The sequence below is a fragment of the Capsicum annuum genome, chromosome 1 (assembly GCF_002878395.1).
Source record: "Capsicum annuum cultivar UCD-10X-F1 chromosome 1, UCD10Xv1.1, whole genome shotgun sequence".
In the NCBI taxonomy this organism is placed as follows: domain Eukaryota; kingdom Viridiplantae; phylum Streptophyta; class Magnoliopsida; order Solanales; family Solanaceae; genus Capsicum; species Capsicum annuum.
The window spans coordinates 244,313,286-244,327,633 of NC_061111.1; positions in this window are offsets into that span (position 1 = coordinate 244,313,286).

Genomic DNA, 14,348 nt, shown 5'->3' on the forward strand with positions numbered 1-14,348 from the left:
GGGTGTTCCAAGTCACCTTATTGAATCCCTATTCAAAAGGAAATGACTCTTCAATTTTTATTTTTTTCGTCTGCGAACTAGAAATCCGGATAAGGAATTCTATTGACCGAGGGGAAGGTGTTAGGCACCCCTCGAGTCCTGTGGTTCTAGCACGGTCGCTTTAATGACTTATGCCTGGCTTAAATTAATCTTTTGGATACATAATATTTGTCGGCCTAAAAACTACTTACAACCTACTTTGAATTTATTTTAAATTATTTAAAACTGTATTGATGTGTGGCTTACCGATAGTAGTAGTTTTCGGCCTTACCACGAGTTTTGGTACATTTCACGTGCCTTTGAGGCATTTACGAATCATCCCCATTTTCGTAGTCTAAATAAGCACCTAATAGGTTTGAAATTTACCCACCCAATTCAATCGATTTCAAACGGTAGGTCAATTTATTATAACGAATGGTCGGTAGCAGGGCTTTCCAACTTCATCGTTAAATTTCACTTATGTTAAAATTTAAACATTCATTCTTCTATACTTCGCAGATTTAAACTTAAAACTTAGAGAAACTCTATCGTTTGATATCTAAACCCAAAGTTCTTTTTTATTTATTTATTTATTTTCTTTTAAAAGAAAAGAATTAATCTTACATTTTGCTCTAAAATGGATTAAATTTACCAATATGTATAAGTAAGAAAACACTAATGTAATTTTTCTGGGGGTTAAAACCTAAATCATTCTTTCTACATATTCGTGCCCTAAAAAATGAGCTTTTCATCTCTTTATTTATCGATAAAATATTTTTAAAGGCCTAAAAATTTCTAGCTTTAAATGCATTGATTAGTCCATTGTGAATTCGAGACAATTATATCTTATTCCTTTTACCCTACTCTAATTAAAATAATAATAATAATAATAAATAATAAATCGGAGCCATTAACTTCGACTCTAAGCCTAAACATTTCTATAATTTCATCGGAGATTCAAATATCGTAACCAAATAAACTTAATACCACAATAATCAATTTATTAATAAACATCATCCCACACACGACACCGAGTTAAACACTAGACACCCACTTAAGTGAGGAAAATAAAACGAGCACAAATACCTGAACGTCATTCCGGATGATTACATGTCCGGATCAATAATTTAAATAACACATACACTTTAAACAAAAATCACACCCCAAACACTTTGAACAAAAAAACTTAATACCTTACTATTTATTCTAAGAAAGAATCTTTAAAGTTTTGATATGAATCAAGGTATTACGATATTATTACTAAGGCATGTGCAATAATTAATTTCTATTTTTTTTTTATGATTAATCCTGATGTGTGGTAAAAAAAAACCTTCATCGTTACACAATATGGTTGTTATCATCAATGTGCTTTCAAGAAACACAGAGTAAGGACCATTGGTTTCATTGGTATAAATTACGGAAATCTAATTTACTTGGTTAATATATATAATTAATTAAACTAAAATACAATTTAACAAAAACTATTTAGTATCCTCCGAAACAAAAATAAACAGTTGAATTTCGCACAGGCATGCAAAACAATTATTCATTATACTACTTTACTCTAAATTTAATTAAATAAACTATTAACGTTCACATGCAATAAATATTAATAGATTAAACATTCATGAAACTCAAACAACTTTGTATATTGAAATAAAATTTAGCAGATTCGTGATGTTACATTATAAAAAGAAGAATTGAGAATGTTTTTTTTTTTCTCACCAAATAAATTTGTTTATGCTTCGACAACACAATTATAACAAAATAAATACATTAAATAAGAACCTGAAAAAATCGAATGTAGAAGTAAAGACGATGTCACCGGAATCTCGAACGAAATCCTTAACTCATTTTTTTTTTTTGGTTGTTTTTCCTTTCCGTCTCCCTTCTTCTGTTTCGTTTCTTTTTGTTTTCTTTTTGTTTCTTTTTTGTTTTTTCCTTCCTGCTTCTTTGTTGTTTTCTTTTCTGTTTCTTTGTTGTTGTTTTTTTTTTCTTTTTTTTTTTGCCTCTTTGTTGTGTGCATGTGTGTGTTATATATAATGTGTATGTGTTTGTGTCGTGTGTGTGTGTGTTTGTGTCGTGTGTGTGTGTTATAGGAAAATGGGGGAGAGGTTTGTGAGAGTGGGACTTGTGGGTGGTTTGGGTAGTTTAGGATTCTTTTTTTTTTTTTTTTAATTTTAATTAATATTTTAAATAAAATAAAAACAATAAAATCTATTTTAAAACTAACAAAATACAAGATAAGTTAACTAGCTAGTCTTAGGAATATGGTTAAGAAATATTAATATCACAACATTCTTTATTAAAAATTGAAAGAAGAAACAAATATAATTTAGAAAAAAAAATTATTTTTTTTCTTTTTTTTTTTTCTAAAAATAAATAAATAAACAAATAAAAACTAAAAAATGAAAGTAAATACTTATTTAAAATGTGACTCTATTTTTGTAGTTTTTTTCAAAATTTTTAAAATAAATTTAGTAAAAATAAGATAAATTTAAAATATTTAATTTAGACCCTAAAACGAAATTGAACACTAAAATGGCAAAACACTTAGATTTGGTAAAAAAATTAGGTGTTTACAATCACAAAGCTTCGATTTTGATCCAATTCTTGTCTAGAGAAAATTTTGACCCTAAAGAATGATCTTGAATGAAAACAAAGAAGACATATATTTATAGACAGGAAAAAGACTATAGTAGTATTATTTATTTTTGGTTCAAAGAATTCAAGGTCACATCTCGATCCTTCCATGTCAGGAGAATTGTAACTAAATGAAATTTAAGCTACATGCAACGTTAATTTAAAGATTCTTCTTTTAAATTGGCTTTTCTCAAATTTAACGTATATCACAATATTTATAGAAGTATTTGCTTGATAGAATTCTATTTTAGGAGTATTTTTCTAATTAAACAAAAGAAAGAAAAATATTAGTTAATTCTCCTACCATATATTTTATGAGTGTCATATATTTTAAGAAGTCTAGTAGAAAAAAATATTAATTAATTCTCCTATCATATATTTTATGAACTCATATATTTTAGGAAGTCTAATTAATATAATAAAAAATAATTAAATGATAAATTTTAAAAAATAGTGAAAAGATAATTTTGTTTAAAATTTTTTTTTTTTAACAAAAATCAAAAAGTTTAAATCACTTAGAATTTTCACACTTTTAATATATTATAAATATAAATAACATTATTCCTAACTTGATTAGTGCAGCCGTTGCGCTCGCAATTAGGAACAAAGAGAGCAACAAGAATAAAGAAGATTAAATGAAAGAGCTTCGTTTTTATATATGCTCTTTGCCTTTATGCTCCTATTCTTTTATACTAGACGAATGGTCCTTAAATAATTATTAAAAAATTTCTAATTATCTAATGCAGTATTATCTCCACGTATTATAGTCTTTTCTAGAAAATTCAAATTACATTAGTCAAAACTGTTATGATATTGATATATATCAGTTGTAGCGAATGTCTATAAAGATCTATCAAAATCTAGTTGATGTCTATCAGAATTTGATTTATCTATCAAAGAAGGCTTCCTGTTAGGGTTTTTGCCCTGATTTTCTTATCAAAATTAAGTTTTTATTTTTTCTTGAAAAGAAAATAAAAGTAACAATAATTACTTTTATTTTTTCCTAAAAGGAAAATATAATTCTTTCCATATTTGGCTAACCTCTTTCTTGAAAGAAAGATTTTGGATATCTATAAATAGAAGATCCCCTTCTTATACCAAAACACAGTAGCATCCACAATAGTCTTTGTTTAGGGGGATATTTCTCTCAATAGGTTTTAGGTTTTTCAATTTTATTTTTAATATGTAGGCCGTTTGGCCAAAAAATATCAATAATATGTCTTTTTAGTATTGTTTTTATTTGTCATCAGGATTATCACTATCTTGGTTTGCAAATTTTAAGCTTTCGCGTGACGCCCTCTCGATTTCGAACCCAACAAGTGGTATCAGAGCTTATGATTCAATGGTCCAGTGGTTTGGTGAAACGAGGTTGAAGACAAGTTCATGATGGCTCAAACCGATTTGCAACCAATTTGATGAGGAGGAGGATTTTTGTCGAACTACATGTGGAGAATACGTTTCAACCATATTTTCAATATTTCTGTTGCTGTACTTTTAAAAATAAAAACAAACTATTAAATTTTAACTCATTTTTAATCATGATAGTTTAAACTTTATTTTTAACCATGGTAAGCAGCAGTGATGAAGATTTTCTGAAGAACGAAGTTCATGCATGTGATGTGAAGAAGGCAGATCAAGTGAAGAAAATCAAACCAAAAAGGGGAGATTTGTTAGGATTTTTGCCCTGATTTTCTTACCAAAATTAAGTTTTTACTTTTTCTTGGAAGAAAATAAAAATACTCATAATTACTTTTATTTTTCCTAAAAGAAAAATATAATTATTTTTCATATTTGGCTAACCTCTTTTTTGGAAGAAAGATTTTGGATATCTATAAATAGAAGACCCCCCTTCTCATACCAAAACACAGTAGCATTCACTATGTAGTCTTTAAAGGGTCTTTGTTTAGGGGGATATTTCTCCCAATAGGTTTTAGGTTTTTCAATTTTATTTTTAATATGTAGGCCGTTTGGCCAAAACATATCAATAATATGTCTTTTTAGTATTATTTTTTTTTTGTCATCAGAATTATCACTATCTTGGTTTGCAAATTTTAAGCTTCCGCATGGCGCCCTCTCGATTTCGAACTCAACACTTCCTTCATTGTAAATCGAGAAATAAGAATTATTCTCTATTCTCTTTCTACTCTTCTTCTTTATTCTTTATTATTTTACAACACGATATCAGCACGACATTCTGCCAAACATGGTAAAATTATAAATCTAAAGATAATTTTAAGGTTGGTATTTCCTTATGTTATTTGAAAGGTAATTTCTAGGTTAGTATTTCCTTATGTTATTTGTCTTTTGATACTAATGATATAATTATAGTTGAATTTGAGGAAAAATAATTGGTTTGAAACCATTTATGCTTTAAATTTGTTCATGAAGAACAATATTGTTAAAAGATATGATGATGAATAAAAGTCTCATCGTTTTTTAGTCTAAGACGTGTTTATATGGATAAGACATTAATTTTAAATCTAATGCACCATATTGATGATATTATGATAGCTAAGACAACATAATGTGTTTTTTGTGAAAGGTCATGAAACATATCGAATTGATATGCTCTATTCCATGATGAATCTGAAAGTTGACAACTTGCTCCATTCTTGAAATGAAGTGGTAGCAATGCATAATATATCTGAAAGAAGACAAGTGATGATGTTTTCACACACTTATTGTGATTAAAATTAAATATATGTTGGAGAAAAGTTCTCTACATTGTATGTATGCTTCAGTTTGCTCCTGAAGTAGCAATATTTTAAATGAGGCTAAAAGCTATCATAGTTTGATAAGCTTAAGGCACGATTATATTCTATTCCTGGGGAATGAGAAGTTTATTAATATAAATGTGCACTTGATTGTGATGGTATCACAACTCACCTCCAAATGAGGCGGAATAACTGAGAAGAGTTGTTTTGAAATCTACTTCTAAAGTAGTTAATCTGAAATTTATTCATATAATAGTAAATCTGAAATTTACTAAAGTAAAAGTTTAGATGTCTTGGTAAACTTAGAGTTTGCTAGAATAAAATTTCATCAAATTGACATGAACTATTGCGACATCTCAAAGATGTGCATACTGAGTATTTAACATATATTGAAGAATTAGAAAAAATTTCATTACTTTTAATATCGCTTGTTCTCATGATTAATGAGTTGGACCAACTAATATTGGGATTAGATCCCTTAAAATCTGAAAATTATAAAAGGTGAATATGGGTCCGTTCACCAATCATGTGATATATTGAAAAGATGCATCAATAAAAAGATCACATGTACATTTATTGTCAACCTGCATTTGACATTCATAAAGTTGCTTGCTCAATAAAATTGTGCTAAGAGCATAATTTTCAGACTGTGTAATCAAGACAATTCATCTTGATGATGATGGTTTGGCATTAAATGCCTTCGATAAATAGCTAAACCATTAATAATGAGAACAAAGCTTTATGTGTTGGTCTGCACTATGATATGTTGCATACAATAACACTTGTATGCATTAGACCAATAAATTATAATTATTTTTTTCCTCTCAATTGGTTCAAGGTCAGGAATCAACTATTCCATCTAATAGTTTTGTTGTACGGTATACGATTAATGAATATATATGATGTACAAAGATGAATTTTTTAAAGAAGATGGAGGATGTATGTTAGTTTTTATAACATAAGGGGGAGATTATAAGCGGCTATGAAATATGTTAGGAATTATCACCAGATCTTCATTCAAAAGATGATTCAAGTCAAATGCCGAAAGCATCTATTATAATAAGAAGGCTATGTGCTCTTGAAGAGCCTTCAACATAACACTTCATAAAACCTTATGAGACGTTCAGGTACCTAAAAATAATGAAGTGATGAGATCTCAAAATATTATATTGCATTGTGGACCGATACAAAATAAGAAACCGTCGACGATATCTTTGATACGATATTGGCGCAATACTGTAAAAGATTACGAGGATCTAAACTCTACATTTATTTAAGCATGCTGACGTAGAAACATTATCGAGTGACATGAAAGGATGCATCTTGGTAAGCATAAAACTTATTTGATTTGCAATCCAAACACTTGAAGATGTCACTCATGAAATGTTGAATATTGTCACTTGACAAAATTTATATGGAAACTTTTAAAGGATTCAAAGTATTGGAAGAATATAAATGTTTCTGGGAAACTTATTTATAATCCTTATATGAAAATTATTGGAACTCTTGGAGAGTTCTCAAAGCAATAGATTATTTTCTGAAATGATAAATATAACAATTTGGATTGGTTATGAAGTACTATATTTTAGTATAATTGGTACACTCATGTATCTTGCAAATACTACAAGGCCCGATATAGCCTTTTCAGTTAATTTGATAGCAAGATTGCAGTCTCGATCTTATTGGTCATGCTGATTTTGGGTACTTATTTAACCTACATAAATCCCGAACTCAAATATGTAATGTGTTCACATGTGGGGATACAGTCATATCTTAGAGATATGCAAAGCAATCTATCTAGCCACTTCATCGAACCATGTTGAGATAATAGTTATTCATAAAGCTTGCCGAGAATGTGTATGGTTTGGGTCCATGATGCATCTCATTCAAGAAAAATGTGATTTGAAATGTGAAAATGTACCCATAATTTTATATGAAGATAATGCAGCATGCATAGCACAACTTAAGGGATGATTCATAAAAGGAGATAGAACGAAACATATTTCGCCAAAGCTCTTCTATACACATGAGCTCCAAAAGAATAGTGATATTAATGTACAACAGATTCATGCAAGTGGCAATGTGGCTGATTTATTCACCAAGTCCCTTCCAACTGCAACTTTCAAGAAGATAGTGTACAAAATCGGAATGCAAAGGTTAATGGATGTTCTTATTAGTTGGAGCTAATACGCATTGTACTCTTTTTCCTTATGAGGTTTTGTCCCACTGGATTTTCCTTGTACGGTTTTTAATGAGGTAGCCTATATGCGTATTATTAGACATTCAAGGAGAGTGTTCTGATATATATGTATATCAGTTGTAGTAAATATCTATTAAGATCTAGCTAATGTCTATCAGGATTTGATGTATCTGTCTTTTAGTGTGAAACTAGGAGCAAATTTCCCCTATAAATAGAAGGGTTTTCTTCATTGTAAATCATCCCTCAAGAGAAATAAGAATTACTCTCTATTTTCTTTCTACTCTTCTTCTTTATTCTTTATTATTTTATAACACACACTAAAAATTAAATTTGGATTTATTTCTTTAATTTCAATAAACTTTAAAAATCTAAATATTTTTCTTAAATCTTAAGAATTGCAATTAGATTCAATGCATCTCCAAGTCTATTGAGTGTAAAATATTTTTCATATATTTTTATCTTTAAAAAGAACAATGGCGTCTTATCACTTGGTTAAGAATTGAAAAAGCAACCCAAGAAAAGGTGAAATAAACTCCATCCTCTAACTTCACCTTGAAAATCAAATTTTCCCTTACGATCCAAAAATCAGGTCATGGTGCACTTATCATGCCTCAGCCTTGATAAATAAGTCAACCACCCAAACTAACAAAGGAAAAGCGAAGTATACAATAAATACGCATCAAGGTAAGACTTTTAGAATGAAGTCAAACGCTAAAACATAAGTAAAACTGAAAACCCAATAAAACTCTCATATATTTTCAAAATTTGGTGTCATAGTATAAGAAAATCTAAATACAATATCCGAAAATCAAAGAACATGTATCTATCTCTGATAACCAAAATAAAGACAAATAACATAGATAAGGTTCGATTCAATTCCGGACACTAGAGTAGATCAGTACCTCGAACTTTGGAAGTCTTCGTATGAACTCGGCTGCCACAGAAACTGCTCCTACTAGGACCTACACCGAAAGAACACGGTAGGGGTAAGTACAGGCTACTTGTACTCTGTAGGTATCATAAGCTGACTGAGCAAAGAAGAAAATAAGATAAGTAAAATATTTTATGAGCACGTCACCTGCAAGCAGAAGGATCCTAAATGATAGCTCACACAATCTCCATTGACAGTTCTAATATATGGATATACCAAAAATAGAACAGCGCGCACGTACACACACACACACATACACACACACACACACACACACACATATATATATATATGAAATACACTAAAACTAAACACAAGTCAAGGAAAAACTAAGGAAAACAATCAAGTTGCGTGCAGATTCAATGCAATGCAATGCAAAGTTGATGGGATGAATGATAAAAGTCATCGCATGACTTTCTGTAGACACCCACCAAATTCGCAACTACCAGGTAGGACCCGTGGGGGGTTATCAATCCATATACTATATCTCAATCTCAAGCCAACCTTACCACAAAATGACCTCGATCAAGTATTTTTCAAAACATCATAACCAACCTTGCCGGCAAATGACCTCGACCAAGGATTTTTCAAAAGTGAGTCATTGTCTTTTAAAACAATGTTACTCAATGGTAACAACATCTCATGAATGTATATGCATGAAATGAGGAAGTAATACTCATAATCAACTCAACATGATGATATTCAAACCATTCAATATATATATACATGCAAGTAAGTTCAAAATCAACTCAATGTGTCCATAATTTACGATATCAACCCTAAATAGGCACCATCAGAATAAATATGCATGCAAGACATCATTAACATCATATCATCCCTAACTCAAATATTTTTATCATGATAAAAATAATTAATGCTCAAATAAGATCTATATAATCAAACTAAAACCACGCACGGACATCATACCTAGAATAAAGGCATTTAAAGATACAAATAAGGCCAATAATGTCAATTAAAGTCTTGCACGGGTGACACACAATATCAGATTTCATAAGTCAACAACAGTAAAATATAAGCCCCTTCATGGAAAGACAAAAATAAAAATAAATCTCAAAATACAAACTCCATAGTCCTTTACACCAACCCACATCATGCTTTACTTATTTATTAATTACCCAACTTAATCTGAAAGAAGTTAAGTCATAACCTACATCAAATAAAAAAATCACGATCTAAAGTGCTTCAACACGAAGCCTTCCCCTTGGGGAAGACCTCATAATTAACTACAACATTCAAAAATATCATCTACTCATTAAATAAAAAGATCACGATACTCATATTACCCATATTTGGATTGGGGCCAAAACGAGTTCAAAAAAAATTCAAAAATAAAAGAAGTGAAATCAAAATTTTGTTGTAAAACACATTCCTCCAGGTTATAGGAGTTTAAAGGAGAAAATTCACGTGAAAACGGGTTAAAAATGAGGTCCAAAATGAAGAAAAATTATTTTAAGATTTTACCATAAAAACCCCAATTTTTTATTTTAAAATCTTGATATAAACACACTTTTGAAGATATAATCAATGGGGAAGAGTGAATTTATGAGTTTAGAAGTTACCCACACAAAATTCAATGTTAAAACCCTCAAAAATTACCTTTTTTAAAGCTTGAAGCCCCAAAACTAGAGTAAAATCGCAAAAATAAAGTATTTATACTGTTCAGTGAACAATACCTCACGATGATGGACCCCACCTAGTGATCGCGAGGTTCAAAGTTTGATTTGCCATATAATTGGCCTTCGTGTTCACTATAGCCTCCTCGCATTTGCGAAGAAGCGCGGCTACCACCTCACGATCGTGATGAATAATGATTTTCTTCTCCACGTTCGCTGTAACGATCTAAAAATTTGATAAAATATGTGAAATTTGTGATTTTATGTGATTTAACTATTTTACCCTTTTCAGTAGTTATATTATGGTACTTCTGGAGTGTGGGGTGATTGGCATGATTTTCGATGCATTTTGGTACAATTTATGCAATATTGTGGTTTTTGATGGCTTTGAGAGCCTTATTTTGGACTTATATGGATATCTTTTGATCCGTTTGACAGATGGCCAAATGGAGTGCGCTAGCAGGTCCGGAGTATCGATTTTAGGATAGATAGACCTTTGGTTTGGATCCCGGTGTACCCCAGTTCATTTCAACCTATTGGCCAGAAAGTTGAAAAATTAAAAATATGGGTGTGTGACCCACATTTGATCGAAACAACCTCAAATGGAAAATTCGACTTTGTCAGCAGATTTGAAATATCAATTTTAGGGTGTTAGCATATTGGTTACGATTTTACGACTTTTAAATCTCATTTTGATCCTTGATTTGGAAAATTACAATTTCGAATTTCAGGGGTCAACATTTTGAAAATGATGTTTTTGTATAAATTTGACTTTGCCAACGCATCTAAAACGTCGAATTTAGTATGGTTCCATAGTTCGTTTACATATATCGGACTCCAAACGAATTTCGAGCACCCCGTTGAAGTCCGAAATGACTTTAAACAATAGTTTTTCAGCTGTATCTGCGCAAAAAAATCTGCAATAATAAATAACAGTTTCGGGCCTATTTTTGCTAATTATTCATCTTGCCTCTCGGGGGTTAAACCCTAAAATAGTGTGGGATATTAAAAGTGAAGCTTGTGGAGCTTGGGAAGCTAGATTAACATATATTTCTTGGTTTTATCACGGATTTAAAGTAAGAATTCACCTTTTCTTAGTAATTTCTTGATTAATTTCTCAAAATCCAAAAATCTTAGGACTTGATATTAAACCTCAATTTCACTCATTTCCACTTGAATAATATTTTTATCTTATAATTACTAATTTTTCATCAATTTAACCTTCGAAACAATTTTGATTCTTGATTTTAACCCGAATTTCAAAGATTTTATCCGGTAAAGCTCAAAGATAGGCTTCGATTTGAACCTCATTTTTTACTCAGTTTGACTTGGGTTTTCAGCTGTAGGTTCCTAAAAATATGAAAAACGCATTTTTAAAGTAAAGTGTTGATTTTGCCCTTCTTTTTCAGAAATCTGTTTTAGGGATCCACTTTGATCCCGAATCAAAACAGTCAATGTGGATGTCGTTGGTTTTGTTTTGACACGTAAATTTTATATTTAATATTTTTAGTGGAGTTTGGGATCGTTCATGGAAAGTAAGATCGTGGTTCAAAGTGTAGCGGATTGATTTTGGCTTTCGAGGTAGGTTATGGTTTAACTCTTTCAGACTTGGTTGGGTAGTAAATGATGGTACAAAATGCATGTTAAGGATGAGAACTAATCATGAAAAATTTCTATCAATGTTTTGTGCTCATTAGGGGGCTCATATGTGATGTAATTGTCGAAATTGAGATATTATGTGATGTGTGTGACGCGTGGAGTCTTATGTAATATTGATAACCCTAAATACATGTGAATAATTGTACTGTATTATTGAAATGCCTAATATGGTGCCATTGGTGTATTGCGATATATTCATACTTGTTGGTATATGAAACATGTGAAAATTCATGGATGAAACGAAAATAACGAATGGATATTAACTTACATCATTGTGGAAATGTATCATTGTGATTGGTTGTGGAACTATATCATGTGGTTGGTTGTGGAAATACTCTTTGTGATTGGTTGTCAACATTACATCCTCATATCATACTCATTCATGAAACATTGGTCCTACCGTGGAAATACCTTTTTAAAACCCTCCTCGAGGGATGTGTCGGGGAGGAGATATTGTAACACCTTATGAAATTTCTTCCGAGGAATGTGCTGAAATATATGAGATATGTGAATTGTATATGGGTTGACGAACCCCCCATGGGTCCTACGTTGAAAAACTCTAGCTCTGTAGGTGTATACAAGGACTATGCGACGATCCCGGAAGTTGTGCGACAACCTCGTGCATCATCATCATCATCATCATATACATTGCACTTACTTTATTGTATTGTATTGTCATATTGACTCGTCATTTAAGTATTTATCTTACCTTCCTTTACTTGTATTTGATGATTTTGTATCTACTTGTTCTCCCTTGTTCTACTTATATGTGACATAATGTATACTTGTGTTCTATGTCTTGGTGTGTTGTTGTAATATATGTGATATATTAGAACTATTGGTGCAAGAGGTATGGGTTACCGTTGTGGGTCATTTTCTGATTACAGGTGGCGTGCCTTAGTGTGTATTTTGTATGTTTTATTTTTTACTTTGCTCGTTCGGCCTATGATACCTACTAAGTATAAGTGGATTATGCCTATGCCTACTGCGCCCTTTCGATGCAGGTCCTAGCTCGAGTGCGCCTTAGCTTGGTTGATTTCGGGCGCCTTCAGATTTCTTAAGGTAGCGGTTGGACATCCATACGTCCGGGGTTCACCTCTATTTTCAGTATTTGTTATGTCTTTATTAGTGTTCGAAGATAGATATTTTCATTTGTGGTTAGTTTTCTGATGTATTTGACTCCGGAGGTGTATTAGTAGTTCTTATACTGTTGACACCAGGTTTGGGGAGTTATGGTTGCAACTGTTATTTTATTCTTTTTGCTTTTGTTATAGCATAGTGGTTCGACTTCGTTCTAAAAGCCTCACTACTAAAAAAAGGCAAAAACCGACCACAAATTGTGGTTGGAAAAAACCAACCACTAGTGGTTGGATTTTAATTTTTTTAATTTTTTTTTTTTAAAAAAATGACCACAAGTGGTATCTTTTTTATTTTAAAAAATCAAGATAATTATTAAAATAATTTTAGTATTAATTATTATTTATTTTGCAAATGAAAAAAAAAATAAATAAAAAAACCTACCACTTGTGGTCGGTTTTTTTTATTTTTTTATTTTAAAAAATTATAATAATTAATTAAATAATTTTTTTAAATTTTTTTTTAAAAGCGACCACAAATGGTCAATTTTATATTTTAAACTAGTGAGAAGAAGCCCGTGCAAAGCACGGGCCCAACATCTATTCTAAACTAATATTATAATAATAATCATATCAATTAATGTGACATTTTTTGAATTTTAAAAATTAAATAAATTTATTTTTTTAAGTAATTTTTGTATATATTCTTAAAATATATTAAATTATCAATTATTATAATTTATTATTCAAATATATAATTTTGTTTCAAAAATTTAATTCACGATCAAAATTAAACTCTACAAATGTATAAATTAATAAAGAGCCTGAAAAATTAAATTTGATAGGCCTATATTACTGTTTTTCAGATAACACGGGCTCATTATATGTTATTTTTTTATCTCAAGTGATCCAAATAGAATTTAGATAATCTATCATACTTTTAATACGTTTTTTGATATTTAAAGTTGTTAACTATTGTAGTTTATAATATTTTGTTTGTTTTCAAATAATATATTTTACTTTCCCTGTCCAAACTTTTGTGGCGTTGATAGTCAATTATATTTTTAAAATAATTTAAATTTTTAATTATTGTGATTTATTATACTATTCTGCTATTCCAATTTAAATGCCATTGATATAATTTTGAGAGTCAATCAAATATTTCATATCTTTTAAAAAATTTCAAGTTGTTAATTATTGTGATTTATAATATTTTTTTACGTACTTTTTGAAATATATAACACATTATTTTTACTTTTAGATACTGTAAGTTGTTAACTATTGCAATTTATAATACTTTTTATGTAATTTTCAAATAATATATGTTACTCCCCTTGTCCAAAATTTTGTGGCATTGATAGTCAATTGCATATTTTAAATAATCTAAGTTTTTAATTATTGTGGTTTATAACTTTTCCTTATATTCCAATTTAAGTGGCACAATGCTTAGACTATAATAATTAATTAGAGGTG